At 41.5% G+C, this 18,460-nt stretch overlaps 1 long non-coding RNA gene across 1 annotated transcript; it reads right to left on the minus strand.

Annotated features, from left to right (window-relative positions):
* Nucleotides 1-21: 21 nt before the first annotated feature.
* Nucleotides 22-18,061, minus strand: LOC120528425. The gene is made up of 4 exons (XR_005633521.1): nt 18,020-18,061; nt 17,690-17,815; nt 8,445-8,540; nt 22-180 (listed from the first exon to the last, which is right to left on the minus strand). It is a non-coding gene; the product is annotated as an uncharacterized LOC120528425 (long non-coding RNA).
* Between the last annotated feature and the right edge of the window lie 399 nt (nt 18,062-18,460).

An 18,460-nucleotide genomic window follows, 5' to 3' on the forward strand; every position in this document is an offset into this window, starting at 1 on the left:
TATCCTCTGCAGCTCCTCAATCTCCTTCTCCAGTTGCTCCATGACTCCTTCAGCCTTCTCCATTTCACTCTTTTCTTCTTCTTTGATCCTTTCAGTCAGTTTCCTGTGGGCTTCCTCAATGCACCGTATCAGAGCTACGAAACTCTTCTCATTTTCTTCCAGCTCTCTTTCAACAAAGTTCTGATTGGATAGGAGAAAGATTTAGAATCAAGTCAAGTCACATTGGTTGAAGTTATTAGTGGTAGTTTAATCGCAAAAAAAAGGAGGTTGAAGACCACTTTCCAGGCAATACATTCACCCAACTACGCTGAATAACATCATCACTCTGCTGATGCTCCTATTAAAGAAACTGCAGGAGTTTATGGGATACACAATCATAAAAGGCATCCTTGTGAAGAATCTTAACAGCCATTGAGAGGAGCTGCTGGGGACAGCTCTACTGTCTTGTGAGGACTTAATTTGACCTGGGAGTTTTTATAAAAGTCTGCCTTTAAAAAGGGCATCTCCAGCTCAGCTTGGGGTTAGGAGTGGAATTAAACAAAATACACCTGGAGTGAAGAAGTAGAAGGTGAATAATGTGTATAGAGGAGTAAAACTGTGTTGGAAGGTAATTTTATGAAAATAAAGGAGGATTTCTGGAGCAGAGACTTCTTTGTAACAGTTGTTCTTGAGGCTGTGTTGTGAGATGTCACCTTGTCAAATCTGTGAGACAGAGATATTAAAAAAAAGAGTGCAGGTGTTGTTAATGGGCCTCTAATTTAATTTAATGTAATGAAAGCTTTGCATATTTTCTTCCCCCATCTCTTTTGTAATTATGTCCTCATAATTTGCGATTCCTTTGTACAGAATGTTAGAAATATAATCTATGTTAAACTAGCAGTTAATGTTAAATGTATTGCAGGTGCTTAGATTTCTGACATAGAGGCTGCTTTGGACTGGGTTGCTGATGATGAAGCATCTACCTTATTGCTGCATGTCAGCATTAATGATATTTATTTACAGCAATCTGAAGTGTTAAAGGGAAACTTTATCTCTCTATGCACCAAAGCAAAAATAAAATGTCAAAATTTAATTGTATCTGGCCACTTACCAAGGTTATATAGTTGGGATGTGATTAATAGCAGATTGCATTCCCTTCACTCCTGGCTAGAAACCTGGGTCCTCATGTATAAACGGTGCATAATCACAAAAATGTTGCGTAATCCTGTTTACACGCTGTGATAAAGGCGCTATATAGCGCCCGACCCGGCACAGACTACGCAGAGGCACGTGTTCACACTCAAAGGGCTTTTTATTTTTTTCTTCAGCTGTGTGACACGCCTTCCCCGTGCCACACAATCCAAACACAGTCCAAAGCACCAAATACACAAAAACCAAACACTTTCCTGTTCCACCACTCCTCCCAGGCAACCTCGTCCTCTTCCTCCCGATTCTGGCCTTGAGTGGAGGTGGCTGGCCCTTTTTATATCCCACCCCGGGTGGGGCTGAGAATTCAAGCAGCCAGGCTGCGGGGTCCCTACAGCTCCCCCTAGCAGCCACCTGAGCACCCAACCAGGCTGCGGAGGACTCCATCTCCCATGGAGCCCTGCAGGTGGTTGGGGAATCACCGTCTGCCATGGAGGCTGCCACCAAGCGTCCCGGGGAAGGTACTGAAGTGTCCATGGTGGCTCCCCCGGAATATAAACAACAGGAGCGTCCCGGCCGGGCATGGGACCCGGCTGTCCATCACAACGCTCAAATTGCTATGTATTAAGCCTAAACTTGTCAGCTAAATGCTTGGCTTAAGTAAGTTCTCCGCTCGATTTTGTAAACTGCCAGCATCCAGCGTCAAAGCAGTGCTTTTATTCAAGTGTGGTTTCCCTTTCTTTTTTAAATCCACATCCCTGACACAGCTTTATAAATATGCTGAAATTAACCACATATTGTTTATTAGTTTAAGGCATCTGATTGTAATTAACATGTAACAATATAACAGTCCACGGAATGGCCAAACTATTACAAACACCATAGCTGCTTTAGCATTGTTCCTCTCAATGCACCACTCAGACTATTTATATCCCTGTATCTGAGTGTGAATGATAGCTCTACAGCAGCTGATCGGAAAGAGAATTATCGGTATTACAGCATCAAGCACACACTGTCTCAGCCATGTTGTCTATTTGAACTGCTCTCATACGACAAATGCTTCAGAGCCTTTCCTGTACTGACCTCGCGGTTCACAACAGTTTCATCCCAAGAACTCTAAACGCACTCAATCAGTCCATCAAGTGCTCCTTATAGAACTGTTAGTACTTATAAGGTACAATTAGCTCACTGTAAACTTGCAATACAGTTATAAAATTGCACAACCTGAGCCACTTTATAAAGCGCGTATTTACATATGATGACAAAATCGTTTATAAAATAAAATAGATAAAACGTTAACATCATTTAAATAATCTATATTGTTAATGATTAAACATGTGAGGACACGTTGTTGCAGCATTAGCTAGGTCAGGGATTGTTTCTGTCTCATGCTGTATACTTGCTAGGACTGGCGTGACATAGGAAGGATAGATGGATGAAATAATTAAACACATACTACAAAGATATTTCAATGTTCCTTCAAAGTTTTGAAGAATCTGCATTCTAAGCTTACAGATGGCTTAACGTCTATTACAGAGCTGATAATGTGGTGATTGGGTATTTGGAGAAAGAAAAGGAAGGACAGGAATTGGAGGTTAATATGTTTGACAGAGACAATACTGCTTCAATAAATTATTTCATCAAAGGTTGTGCACGGCACAGAAAGCATCTTGCAGGGGCAGGAACAGTCTCTGGATGGGGTGCCAGCTCGTCACTACCTCTGTGCCACCATGTTGCCATGTTTAATAACATGCTTTAACTCCTATCATCATGAAAATGATATCACATATACATCTCAAAAAGCCAGTTTAAGAAGCACATAGTGATTCACACATATAGAGCACATAGAAGATCAAATACAATACAAAGTGAACTAACGTACTACTTTAGTTACAATGGTATTTGAGAAACTAGTAAATTCAACAATTTTAAGATGATGTTTAAGACGATCTACTTTAATGACAAAATAAACTATGTGATTAAAGTGGAAATTTCGAGATTAAAATTGACGGTGACTTGGATATCTGACAACTTCTTTTTTATTTCGGCACTGTGAAACTTCAGCTTTCGTGTTTCTCCGACACTCTATGTCACTTGATCAACTTCCCTTTATTGTCTACTAGCAAAATACCTGCGCTTCGCAGCGAAGTACTGCCTTAAAATTTTTATTAAGAATAAAATTAAACCTTTTTAAACTGAGGGAAAAATATACCAATAATTATTTGTTAAGGATCTCTTTGTATACCACATTGTGAGTTCGGCCCTCCGGTTGTAACATGACCAAGCTGTGCACTGATCTTACTCTTAAGCATGCAACGTATAGTTGGTCATGTGAACAGTAATCTTGTCTCAAATCTCACAGCTTGGATTGCTGCTCTCATAATCGGTTTGAGTTTCCAATTACGACAGTATTTGCAGGACTTGTTTTGTTGAAGTGACATTCTGCATCTGTCAAGCGTTGTACGCATACAACCGGTTTCATCGATAACTTCACATCCAGCTTTTGAGAGTTTAAACATTCATAAACATCAAAGTATCCACTACTGAAATCATCACCTGTGAATCTAAGATGTTTAAGAGGCATTGGCGGTTGTCGAAAGGTGTAAAATATTTGGCCATTTCGGTACACTTGAAAGCGATAACCGAACAATTCAGCGGCAGCCATCAACTTATATGCAGAACCATAGGTGAAGGGCTTAAGCCTTTCACTCTTATGGTGCTCCTGTGTAGTATAATTATCTCCTGTACCGTCATCAGTCCACACCTTGAACCTGTCCCAGTCATTCAATACATAAGACACAATGTTCCTCCGGATATTAAGAGTGAGCCTGATATGGCCGTGCAATATGTAACAAAGAGAATGGAAAAGGCAGGTGCTATCTCTGGGCATGGAAACCACTCGGTAAGTGACAGTTCTTAGATCGATGGTGATCACCTCGATAGACATGTTAATGGGGGTACGGTTGGAACGATAAAGGAAATGGGTACCTGAACAATGTAAAGTAAGTCTAAAATACCAACACAATAAATTTAATACTAATAAACAAACAATAAAACAGGTAAGAAGCCGTAATTTAAATGAAGACGTGAATCCTGAGGTGAAGCAAGTAAGGGAATGTAGAGACTGGAGCGACGGACGGCCTTATATAGGCAGGCAGCCAACAATGTGGGAGGCATTGGGATGGGGGACCCAACACCGCCTCACACGGTGACCGAGCTACAGGCTATGGACGTATATATGTACATAAGTAGGATTCAGTTAGCGTTGGGAACCTGCGTACCAAATTTCTTGAAGATGGGCCCATAAGTAACAAAGACCATTGGAAAGTTCAATATGGCAGCCGACAATGGCGTCATATCACCGAAATAAGTATGTACATTGGTTTCGGTTAACGCAGGAAAGCCGCATACCAAATTTTGTGAAGATGGGGCCATAAATAAGAAAGTTCAACATGGCGGACATTGTCGACCGTTATGACCGTTACACGTAGGATTTCAAAATGAAAACTTATTAACTTTGTAAGTAAGCTGTAAGGAATGAGCCCGCCAAATTTCAGCCTTCTACCTACACAGGAAGTTGGAGAATTAGTGACGTTGGAAAGTTCAATATGGCGGCTGACAGTAGCGTCGTATCACCGAAATAAGTACGTACATCGGTTTCAGTTAGCGCAGGGAAGCTGTCTACCAAATTTCGTGAAGATGGGGCCATAAATAAGAAAGTTCAACATGGTGGACGTTGTCGACTGTTATGATCGTCACGTGTAGAATTTCTAAATGAAACCTGCTTAACTTTTGTAAGTAAGCTGTAAGGAATAAGCCTGCCAAATTTCAGCCTTCTACCTACATGGGAAGTTGGAGAATTAGTGATGAGTGAGTGAGTGCTAGTCTACAGACCATGAGGGCCATATTCATTGTTCATGACTGAATTTAGCAACCTTTAATCTGATTTGGCTATGAATTATGATCATGTAGTGTTGATGGGGGATTTTAATGTACACCTTGATGTGTAAACTGACACTTTTAGAAAATGTTTTACTTATTTGTTAAATTCAATAGGATTTTGTCAGATTGTTAAAGGTCCAACTCATTATCATAACCACACATTAGATTTAATTATAACTTACAAAGTTGAAGTTCTAAATTTAAATATTACTCCATTAAATAAAGTTATTTCTGATCACCACTTAATTATATTTGATTTGGTTCTGCCCTTACCAACACACTCACAGATTAAAACAAAGACAATGTGACATCTAGACTGTAATTCTGCTTCATTTAGATACTTTGAGTAAGTCGAGTGTAATTGTGGAAAATACTTTAGATCAGCTAACATCACATTATAATGTGACCTAGAGAGATGCTCTGGGTGCAGTGGCTCCCCTTAAAGCAATAGTGATCAAAGCACATAGAAACTTTCCCTGGTTTAATGAGAACACTCAAGCTCTTAAATTAGAGTGCTGGAAACTTGAGCACAGATGGAGAACAACAAAGCTACATGTCTTTCAAATTACATGGACAGAGAGTGTGAAAAAGCTCTCCTTTAAGCTCGCTCAGACTACTTTCTACAATAATAGAGAGCAATAATAAAATCCTCGGGTACTGTTTAGAACAGTCGCTTAATTTACAAATGGGAAATCAGATCTTCAGTGCAAAACACCAACAGACATTTCCAGTACAGACTTTATGAACTTCTTCAATGTGAATATTAAAAATATAAGATCCCAGATCTCAGCATCATAGTGCAAACCACACACTAGCTTAGCAGACCCTGTCTCACATTGCATTCAACACTTTAGAAATTTTAATCCTTTTACAAAACAGGAGGTCTTGACTTTAATTTCTAAAATTAAATTTACTATTAGTTCCCTAAATCCAGTGCCAACGAAACTAGTACAAAGTGCAATGGATGTTCTTGCAGCACCTATTCTTTACATTATCGATAGTTCATTATTGCATCGCCCAGTTCCTGGCGCACTAAAAGTGTCAGTCATTAAACCATTACTTAAAAAGTCAAACCTAGACCCACACATGCTTCATAATTATAGGCCTATTTCAAATTTACCTTTTCTCTCTAATAACCTTCAAGCTACAAAGACCTGGAAATTGAAACAAATTGATGAATTTACATGTTGTGGGGTACAAATAATCTGTACATTTTGGTCTATATTTTAATTTTATTTTGCTCAAGAGAAAACAACAGTTGAACTTAAATACTTGAATGGACGGTTAACATCAAAGGAAATCTATTTTCCTGAGTCACAGTATCATTCGTTTCATCTGAGCAGGAATTCAGGAGATGTCTCAAGCTGTATTGATGATTTTATCACCTGTGAAAGGAAAGGCACCAGAACTACATTGGTTTACAGCTTAAGACGGGAGATTGTTTAAACATTAAAAACTGTTTTGCTTGTGAAAACGGATGTTCTCAAACTGATGGAAGAGTTTGAGAACATTCATTCATCATATTGACAGCCAGCCAATCAGAATATCTAACAATCACATGTTGCAAAACCCCTGGTAGAATTTTATAATAAGTTTGCCTCATCTGAAGAGAACAGAACGACGTCAGGAGAGGGCACCAGCAATGTTCATTCCATGTGAGCTTCAGCAAAGCATCACATGAACAACTACGATTGCTGGATCAGAAGCATTCATCCTTGTCATTTTTACTTTTTAGCAAGCTTTTTCTAAAGACTGTATATATCCAGAATTTGCTCTCCACGGTGTGTTTGATGATTTTCTCTACTGGTATAATTGCTCTTTAATAAACACCACACTGCTTTTAACTTTCTACACTTTGTCTTCATATCCAGAGTGTTTGAGGTAATAAAGTAATTTGTGAAGAGCGCCTGGCGCAGTGTGAAGTGCCATATGATCCAAGCTGCCAGGTTTATTGAGTTGCGGACTAAGAGCTCAGTCCAGTAATGAAGAGTGCGTTAAAGTCAAACATTCACTGCTGATAAATGGCTGATAGCCGGGGATGTTGAGCCTTTGTATGTCTGAATATACTCTTGGAGACCAAAGGTGATATTTAGGTGTGAGATATATCGGAGACATCGCCCGTTGTTCGTGCCTATGATAAGTAAGTCTCTCGGAGTGCTGGGGAGAGCGGACTGTGCTTGTGTTATTCATATGGCACTCGTGTGTGTTAAAGTGGTGAGAATAACGTGCTGTGTGTACGTCTTTCATACGGCACTTGTGTGGTGAGGGTCTGTGTGTCTGCGTATGTCTCTGTCTGTGTGTGTTCATCTTAAAGTGCGAGAGGAGACCAACTCGGTGAAGAACTTGACGAGCACACTGACCCTTAAAGAAAAGAGGTAAGCCTGGTGCGTATTTAAAATTAAATCCTGCTATACTTCTTTTCTTAAAAGCCCTGCTTTGTGCCCCAGCAAATACTATTTTTCTTCAATATACCAAGAATCCAATTGTCTGTCACTCACTCAGAATATGGAAATTCAAGGCAGAGAAACTTTTATCTCTTTCTCCTCTGCATCATATTTAACTTTGTAATCTTCTGCATCCAACACAGTGTTTAATCTTTGGAACATATCCTGGATTTTTCCACTTCTTTCAAATCAGAAATTTTGCTAAAATTAACCTACCCAGTTTTCAACATCTCTATCCCATTTTTGTTTCAGAAGAAATCCTGATCAGTCTTAAAGACTCAGACAGCATCTCAACAACATATAAAAACATCTCAAAGAATTCCCCTTCAAAGATCCCGGGATGCAGTGGAAAAAGGACCTTTTCAATTAACATCTAAGAAGTTCCAGCTCAATATTCACAAACCTGTAAGAGTTACAGGTCTTGGGGTCACAATCAGTCCATACCCATTAACAGCTGTGATTAGTGGGCTCCCTGAGGGGCTTTGAGTGGAGAAGGACAAATTAATTTTAACAGCGAAAACACCACCCTACAAGCTCATAAACTTGTTCTGTTTGAATAAAAGAATCCCAGTCCACCTTTTTTATGTCAGTGGGTACCTGATGTTCTGTACTATTTGAATTCTAAAAATGTATACAAATTTAGAGTAAACATTAAAAAAAAACAGAAGACACCATTAAGGAATGTTATGATGACTGATCTAATTCAGAACGTTAGTCTTGACCTTCAGTTTGAGTTACTGTTAGGGGGAGTTAAATCCCCTTTAAGAAGTCAATGGAATGTCAGACGTCTTTAGGGTGATGCTGTCTGAGTCTCTAAAGAATAAACATGTAATAATGTCAACTGTTAAATGCTATGAAGGACACCACAACATGTCTTCTCTCCTTCTCCCTTTTCCTGTCTCTGCACATCATCAGCATGTTAATTCCACTCACCTTCATCTCCTCCATCATCCTCCTCATCTCCTTCAGTGTCTTCTCTCTCACCTCAAGTCTACTCTTGATATCATTCAGTGTCGCCCCCAGCAGTTTCTGTTTGGACACACAAGAGGACATGCGTGGTCAGATCAGAATTCAGATTTCTTCTTCTCTTTCTGAGTCCTGATATTTTTACAACACATTTCATTTTTTACATTTCATGACATAACGTACTTCTTCTGCCACACTTTGACACAGTAGGAGACACACAGAGATTTGATTCAACAAATATGAATCATACAAAAGATTAAAATAAAGATTTAATTTTACTGATTCAAGATATAGCTTGGGCTTACAGAGTGTTTCAAATAATGAAGTCAGTTTGAGGACACACTCGTGTGTGACTTAGTTCTTGATGTTTAGAAGACATCACATCAACGACTGGGAAATCAGAACTTCACACACAAAAAACAAAACAAAACTGGAGTGTGTAGGTGAAGAATCTCCTGAAGTCCCAGGAGGACTTAAACACGTAATGTCAGTAGTTATAGGATCTACAAGGCCATTTGATATCCTGACTCGGACATGTGAGGACGTTTTCTCCCGTTGTCATTTTTTTAACTCAATTCCTGAAATACAGAAGTGATTCTGATGAAATCAGTAAGAAGGGAAAACTTAAAGGAATTCTCCACCAAAAAATGGTATTAAGAACACCCAGACATTCCAATTAAGAGGTCAGCTCAGAGATCTTCAGGTGGGTGAGCCTGTGGTGTCTTGGGGCCTCATGTATAAACGGTGTGTATGCACAAAAATGTTGCATAAGCCTGTTTCCATGCTCAAATCACGATGTATAAAACCTAAACTTGACGGAAAGCCACGCACATTTTCACACTAGCTCAATCTCTGGTGTACACAAGTTCTCTGCTTGGTTTTGAAATCTGGCGGCACCCAGCATCAAAGCAGTGCTTTTGTTCCTGTGTGGTTTCCCTTTGTGTTTTAGATGCACATCCCAGACACGGCTTTATAAATACACTGAAATTAACTGCATATTGTTAATTAGTTTAAGGCATTTGATTGTAATTAACCTGTAACAATATAATGGTCCACGGAATGGCCAAATTATTCTAAATACAATAACTGCTTTAGCATTGTTACTCTCACTGCACCTTCTTCTTCTTTCAGCTGCTCCCATTAGGGGTTGCCACAGTGGATCATTTTTTTCCATATTACTCTCACTGCACCACTCAGAGTATTTATATCACTGTATCTGAGCATGAATCACAGCTCTACAGCAGCTGATCGGAAAGAGAATTATCGGTATACAGCATCAACCAAACGCTGCCTCAGCCATTCGCTATTTGAACTGCTCTCATCCAAAAACACTTTAGAGCCTTTGCTGTGTGGACCTCACGGTTCACAAACAGTTTCATCCCAAGATTTCTAAATGAAATCAATCAGTCCATCAAGTGCTCCTTATAGAACTGTTTGAACTTATAAGAACAATTACCTCACTGTAAACTTGCATACAGTTATAATATTGCACAACTTTAAAAAACTCATATTTACATATGATGACGATATCATTTTAAGATGAAATGCAGCAAAATATGTTTATTATATTATACAGATAAAACTTTAACTTCATTTAAATAATCTATATCGTTAATAATTAAACATGTGAGGACACGGTGTCACAGCTCTAGCGACGATCTGGCCTCCGTTCACAGATTGTTCCTGCCTCGCGTTGTATTCTTGCTGGGGCTGGTGCGACACATGAAGGATAGATGGACAGAATAATTAAACTTGTACTACAAAGATATTTCAATGTTCTAAAAAAGTTTTGAAGAATCTCCGTTCTAAGCTTACAGATGGCTTAATGTTTATTACAGAGCTGTTTGTGTGGTGATTGGGTATTTGGAGAAAGAAAAGGAAGGACAAGAATTGGGGGTTAGTAAGATTGAAAGAGACATTACTGCTGCAATAAATTATTACATCAAAGGTCGCGCACGGCTCAGCAAGCATCCTGCGTGAGGCAGGAACAATCACTGCGCCACCGTGTTCCCATGCTTTAACTCCTATCATCATGAAAATGATATCACGTATACATCTCAGTATTTTAATTATTCAGAGAGCTGTAATTTCAAGAATGTAATGGATTCTGTGTCCTGTCGGAGAAAGAGAAAGCCTGTTTAAGAAGCATGTAGTGAGTCACACACATAGAGCACATAGAAAAACACATACAAAAACAAAGCATTTAATGTGCTACTTTAGTTACAATGGGATTTAAGGAACTAGTAAATTAATCGATTTTAAGATGAAGTATATGATGTTCTACTTTAATGACAAAATAAACTTTGTGATTAAAGTGGAAATTTCGAGATTAAAGTTGACATTTCAAGCTTTTTTCCCATTGTGTCCCTGTTTATTTTTTTCTCTGTACCATAATAAGCTTTCATATGGCATTCAGACAATGGTCTACGACTCGCCTTTTCATGGCGACATGGATATCTGACAACTTCTTTTTTTATTTTGGGCACTGTGCAAATTTGTGAGCTTGAGATTTCGAGTTTCTCTGACACGCTAGGCCACTCAGTCAACTTCCTTTTGTTGTTTATATCACTGTTTAAACCAACAAATAGTAGATAGATAGATAGATAGATAGATAGATAGATAGATAGATAGATAGATAGATAGATAGATAGATAGATAGATAGATAGATAGATAGATAGATAGATAGATAGATAGATAGATAGATACTTTATTAATCCCAAGGGGAAATTCACATACTCCAGCAGCAGCATACTGATAAAAATAAACAATATTAAATTAAAGAGTAATAAAAATGCAGGTAAAACAGACAATAACTTTGTATAATGTAAACGTTTACCCCCCCTGGATGGAACTGAAGAGTCATATAGTTAGGGGGAGGAATGATCTCCTCAGTCTTTCAGTGGAGCAGGACGGTGACAGCAGTCTGTCACTGAAGCTGCTCCTCTGTCTAGAGATGATACTGTTCAGTGGCTGCAGTGGATTCTCCATGATTGACAGGAGCCTGCTGAGAGCCCGTCGCTCTGCCATGGATGTCAAACTGTCCAGCTCCATACCTACAATAGAGCCTGCCTTCCTCACCAGTTTGTCCAGGCGTGGGTTGTCCCTCTTCTTTATGCTGCCTCCCCAGCACACCACCGCGTAGAATAGAGCACTCGCCACAACCGTCTGATAGAACATCTGCAGCATCTTATTGAAGAAGTTGAAGGACGCCAGCCTTCTAAGGAAGTATCTGTTCTCTCTTGCACAGAGCATCAGTATTGGCAGTCCAGTCCAATTTGTCATCCAGCTGCACTCCCAGGTATTTATAGGTCTGTACCCTCAGCACACAGTCACCTCTGATGATTACGGGGTCCAGGAGGGGCCTGGGTCTCCTAAAATCCATCACTAGCTCCTTAGTTTTGCTGGTGTTCAGGTGTAGGTGGTTTGAGTCGCACCATCCTTGATTAGTTTCCTATACTCCTCCTCCTGCCCTCTTCTGATGCAGCCCACGATAGCAGTGTTGCCAGCGAACTTTTGCACGTGGAAGGACTCCGAGTTGTATTGGAAGTCCACTGAACAGGACCAGAGAAAGCACAGTCCCCTGCGGTGCTCCTGTGTTGCTGACCACAATGTCAGACCTGCAGTTCCTGAGACGCACATACTGAGGTCTGTCTGTGAGATAGTCCACGATCCATGACACTAGGTGTGAATCTACTCCCATCTCTGTCAGCTTGTCCCTAAGGAGCAGAGGTTGGATGGTGTTGAAGGCGCTAGAGAAGTCAAGAAACATAATTCTTAAAGCACCACTGTCTCTGTCCAAGTGGGAGAGGGATCGGTGTAGCATACAGATGATGGCATCCTCCGCTCCCACCTTCTCCTGGTATGCGAACTGCAGAGGATCGAGGGCGTGGAGGACCTGTGGCCTCAGGTGGTGAAGCAGCAGCAGCTCCATTGTCTTCATCACATGTGATGTCAGAGCAACAGGCCGGAAGTCATTCAGCTAACTAGGACATGATACCTTTGGGACCGGGGTGATGCAAGATGTTTTCCAAAGTCTCGGGACTCTCCCCTGTTCCAGCCTCAGGCTGTAGAGGACTCCCCAGCTCCAACGCACAGGCCTTCAGCAGTCATGGCGATACTCCATCTGGACCCACTGCTCTGTCCAAGTGGGAGAGGGATCGGTGTAGCATACAGATGATGGCATCCTCCGCTCCCACCTTCTCCTGGTATGCGAACTGCAGAGGATCGAGGGCGTGGAGGACCTGTGGCCTCAGGTGGTGAAGCAGCAGCAGCTCCATTGTCTTCATCACATGTGATGTCAGAGCAACAGGCCGGAAGTCATTCAGCTAACTAGGACATGATACCTTTGGGACCGGGGTGATGCAAGATGTTTTCCAAAGTCTCGGGACTCTCCCCTGTTCCAGCCTCAGGCTGTAGAGGACTCCCCAGCTCCAACGCACAGGCCTTCAGCAGTCATGGCGATACTCCATCTGGACCCACTGCTCTGTCCAAGTGGGAGAGGGACCGGTGTAGCATACAGATGATGGCATCCTCCGCTCCCACCTTCTCCTGGTATGCGAACTGCAGAGGGTCGAGGGCGTGGCGGACCTGTGGCCTCAGGTGATGAAGCAGCAGCTGCACCATGGTCTTCATCACATGTGATGTCAGATTAACAGGCCGGAAGTCATTCAGCTCACTAGGACATGATACCTTTGGGACTGGGGTGATGCAAGATGTTTTCCAAAGTCTCGGGACTCTCCCCTGTTCCAGCCTAAGGCTGTAGAGGACTCCCCAGTTCCAATGCACAGGCCTTCAGCAGTCATGGCGATACTCCATCTGGACCCACTGCTTTGCTGGCACGAAGTCTCCTCAACTCTCTGTTCACCTGGGCTGCTGTAATTGTGGGTAAGGATGTCTCTCCTATGCTGGTATCAGCAGAAGGATGGGTGGAGGGTGCAGTACTCCAATGTGAGAATGGGTTAGGGTGGTCAAACCTGTTAAAGAAGTTGTTCATTTGGTTTGCTCTCTCCAAGTCTCTCTCGATGGTGGCACCCCACTTCGAGCTGCAGCCAGTGATGATCTTCATCCCATTCCACACTTCCTTCATGCTGTTATTCTGCAACTTCTGCTCCAGCTTTCTCCTTTACTGCTCCTTCGCCGCTCTGAGCTGGACTCGGAGTTCCTTCTGCATGCGCTTGAGCTCATGCTGATCACCACCTTTAAAAGCCCTTTTCTTCTGGTTCAAAAGGCCCTTGATGTCACTTGTAATCCATGGCTTGTTGTTAGCATAGCAGCGTACTGTTCTTACTGGAAATACAATGTCCATACAGAAGTTGATGTAATCAGTTGTGCAGTCAACAACCTCCTCAATGCTCTCACTATGTGACCCCTGCAGGATATCCCAGTCCGTAGTTCCAAAGCAGTCTCTCAGAGCTTGCTCTGCCTCAGGGGACCACTTCCTGAATGAGCGTGTGGTTGTAGGTAGCTCCCTCACTCTTGGTTTGTAGATAGATAGATAGATAGATAGATAGATAGATAGATAGATAGATAGATAGATAGATAGATAGATAGATAGATAGATAGATAGATAGATAGATAGATAGATAGATAGATAGATAGATAGATAGATACTTTATTAATCCCAAGGGGAAATTAGTAGTTAGGCTGAAGCAGAACCAGGTTATTGTCTGCTAAACAATAACAACAATGACATGTCCAAACTTTTTGGGCAAGTAATAGAGATGTGTTTTTCCTTTCCTCCACTTGGTATTTGCTGAAATTCTTCTATTTCCCCCGTGCTTTTGCCATTGCTTTTTCACAGAACGCTGAGCTTAAGGGCTATTTATATTGATTTGCATATTCAAAGAGGCGTAATTCTGTGAGGAGTTAGGGAGTGGCAACAGGCTTTTGCATGTGCGTTACTTTACACGCTGGCTGGGATTTATGGAGCGGAAGAACGTGGAAGTTGGCAAAAGCAGAGTTTTATGCATCTGGATTTTTTTGTGCGTATGCACATTTCCACTTTTGTCCTAACGCCATATTTTAGTGTGAATTCTACGCACTGCATTATGCCCCTGATGATGGACTATCTGTCAGGCAGACTCAAGTATTGTGTGAGCAACACTGGAGCAGCACAAGGAACAGGCCTGTCTGCTTTACTCTTCATTCTTTGCACCTCAGACTGAATGTATATAGTGCCCTTCATATTATTTAGGACAAAGACCCATTTTTTCTTAATTTCCCCCTCCTAATAGTACTTGGTGGTCCACATCAATGACAGGTTGGACTGGCCTCAGAACACAAAGCAACTATAGAAGAAAGGGCAGGACAGGCTGTTTTCTTTTAAGAGACTGTGTTACTGTAATGTGAGTAGTGACATCCTTCACATCTCCATCTCATAAGAACATTGCTGTAATTGACACCCCTGTCTGGTTAAACATTGTCAGCTGAAGTAACTGGCACATAACAGTTCTGGTCTTACAGAAGGTTAGATGAATCAGTTCAGAGGTACAAGATCAAGTTTTTAAAGCCAACACTCCGATGGTATTTTGCTATTTGCGGATGAAGTGGTTCTGTTGGCTTCATCGGACAGTGGCCTCCAGCTCTCACTGGAGTGGTTCGCAGACGAGTGTGAAGCAGCGGGGATGAGACTCAGCACCTCTAAATCCGAGGCCATGGTTCCCAGCTGGAAAAGAGTGGAATGCTCTCTCCGGGTTGGGAACACATTACTTCCTCGAGTGAAGGAGTTCAAGTGTCTCGGGGTCTTGTTCATGAGTGAGGGAAGAATGGAGTGGGAGGTCGACAGATGGATCGGTGCGGCATCCTCAGTAATGCAGGCTCAGCAACGGTCCATCGCGGTGAAGAGAGAGTTGAGCCAAAAGGCGAGGCTGTCGATTTACCATTTGATCTACGTTCTTACCTTCATCTATTGCCACGAGCTTTGGCTAGTGACCGAAAGAGCAAGATCGCGGATACAAGTAGTCGAAATGAGTTTTCTCCGCAGGGTGGCTGGATTTTCCCTTAGAGATAGGGTAAGGAGTTCAGTTATCCGGGAGAGACTTGGAGTAGAGTTGCTGCTCCTCCGCATTGAGAGGAGTCAGTTGGGGTGGTTCAGGCATCTGGTTAGGATGCCCCCTGGACGCCTCCCTGAGGAGGTGTTCCAGGCATGCCCCACTGGGAGAAGGCCACGGGGCAGACCCATGACACGATTGAGGGATTATATCTCCCGGCTGGCCTGGGAACGCCTCAGGGTCCTCCCAGAGGAGCTGGAGGAAGTGGCTGGGAAGCGCAAGGTCTTGACTTCCCTGCTTAGGCTGCTGCCCCTGCGACCCAACCTTGGATAAGCGGTGGATAATGGATAGATGGATGGATGGACTGTGACGGCACTCACTTACAGTTCCTCTGTGTGTCTGTGTCTGTGTGTGTGTGTGTGTGTGCACAATGCTGTTCTTAAATGATACAAGCCCACTTTAGTATTCTTACTGAATTTATGATGAGACCCTTACAACAGATAAAGTTTTCTCCTTCACAGTTGTGGTGATGTCAGTTACCAGAATTCATCCAGTGGCTTTACCTTAACTACCAAGTTACAGTCAGAAGTTCTCAGACTCCGAGCAGATGAACTCCTGACTTGGTTTATGGTCACTCAGGTGGAGGTGATGCTTTGTCCAGATTGTTGTATCCATGGAGAGCTTCCTCTGTCACACATGGAAGAACAATCAGTTTGCTTTGTCTTTCTCCTAACAGATTCATTTCTGTCTCTTCGTCTTTTCTCCTTGTGGCTGTGAGTTGTACTGCAGTTTACAATCTTTGAGATTTCACACTTACTGGTTATCTTTTAGTGGCATAAAAATGTACAACTGCTTCCCTACTTCAGTAATATCTATCTATCTATCTATCTATCTATCTATCTATCTATCTATCTATCTATCTATCTATCTATCTATCTATCTATCTATCTATCTATCTATCTATCTATCTATCTATCTATCTATCTATCTAATTATACAGAGAAGTGTTATATGTGGTCTCTCTTTGCTGTGCACCTTGCTTTAATTTACCAGGCTGGACTGAATGTAGCACTCACTTCCAACTCCATTACAGATAGTCTTCATTTCTTACAGGCTGTCACTGTGTTTCCCTTTGGAGTAGAAGAGATCATTCCATTCTTTGTAAAAGAAACAATAAGGGTCTTACTACAGGGCAGAAGCTAATCCAGGGACAGAGATCAGAGTTCTAGTGCTTGCAAAGGGTTATAAAGGAAGGAGTGGACTTGTTGCTGTAGGTGTCTTGGATGCTCAGAAATTCACCATTTTTGCTGCTAATTGCTGCTAAGTGTTGTCCTTCAAGTTTGAAAGGGGTTGAGTTTTGGCTCCTTCTTCAATCACAAAGTGAGAAAGAGTGCCACACTGAGACATTGCTGGGTGTCATTTGCTGTGTTTGATCAGACTGATTAGATGTCTCTCAAAACTGTCAAGGAGAGTCCTGGTGAAGTAAACTGACATCTGAGATGAAGTTACGAGTGAATAAAAGAGGGGCAGGCAGTGGAAGCTTAAGAAAATTAGTATCTAACTATGTAATGTCATCCTGTCCTACAATTGGATGCCTGTCTTCAGGGCCAAATGAGGAATTAATTTATATAAAATAATCCAAATCAAGTGTTAGACAAAGGCGGAGTGGTGGCTCTGAGGCTAAGGATCTGCACTGGTATCCTGATGGTTACCGGTTTGAATCCCCACCACTGCCAAAGGAGATCCTACTCTGCTGGGCCCTTGAGCAAGGCCCTTAACCTGCAATTGCTCCAGGGGTGCTGTACAGTGGCTGACCCTGTGCTCTGACCACAAGGGGTATGCGAAAGCTAACAAATTCCTAAAATGAGAAATTGTATAAGGCGAAATAAAGAAAAAAAATTAAAAAAGAATTAGGTACTGATATTAGTGAACTGATTTATATTAAACTGAAGAATATCAGGGCACGTCACAGACTTCATTGTTGTTTAAGAAGTTGGTTGCTAAACATGTGTTCACCTGTGAGCCGAGCTCTTTTAATATTAGAGTCCCTTATTTGATGAAGCACCAAATGGTGGACTGAAAATAGCTTCCTTTTAAATTAGATTAGATCAAGTGTATTAATATCTATGCTTACTATACATTGTGATTGTGCAGTAATGATGGGTGATATTAAAATCGGCTTAGATGCTCAAACTGATGCCTCTAACAAGTTATTTACTCACCTGCTGGACTGGTGCTGTTTAACCAAGTTGTGAAAGCTCAGAGTCTGTCAGATGTTAGCAACTTACAGCACGCATGCCAAGTGTGGCACGTAGAATGATTTCCAACTGCATGCTGAGAGAATTGATCTAAAAAAAAACTGAATTTTTAATTGAACAGAAGCATGATTATTATATGAATATATATTAAATGAAATTAAAATTAAAAACTGAAATGAAAACTAAAACTTAACAAAACTGTTAAAGTATATGAAAACAATAACAGAAATAAAATAATAATTTACTAAAAATATTTTTAGCTTCCTTTACAAACGGACTTATGCAAAGGCTAACCTGGTCTTCAGGGGTCCCAAAATGAATTAAAATATCTTCTTCTTTTTTCAGCTGCTCCTGTTAGGGGTTGCCACAGTGGATCATCTTCTTCCATATCTTTCTGTCCTTGTCATCTTGCTCTGTCACACCCATCACCTTCATGTCCTCTCTCACCACATCCATAAACCTTTTATTTGGCCTTCATCTTTTCTTCTTCTCTGGCTGCTCTATCCTTAATCCTTCTCCCAGTATACCCAGCATCTCTCCTCTGCAAATGTCCAAACCAATGCAATCTCACCTCTCTGCCTTTGTCTCCAAACCGTCCAATGTGAGCTGACCCTCTGATGTCCTCGTTTCTAATCCTATTCATTCTCATCACACCCAGTGCAAATCTTAACATCTTTAACTCTGCCACCTCCAGCTCTGTCTCCTGCTTTCTGGTCAGTGCCACCGTCTCCAACC

Source organism: Polypterus senegalus, chromosome 4 (assembly GCF_016835505.1).
Source record: "Polypterus senegalus isolate Bchr_013 chromosome 4, ASM1683550v1, whole genome shotgun sequence".
NCBI lineage: Eukaryota > Metazoa > Chordata > Cladistia > Polypteriformes > Polypteridae > Polypterus > Polypterus senegalus.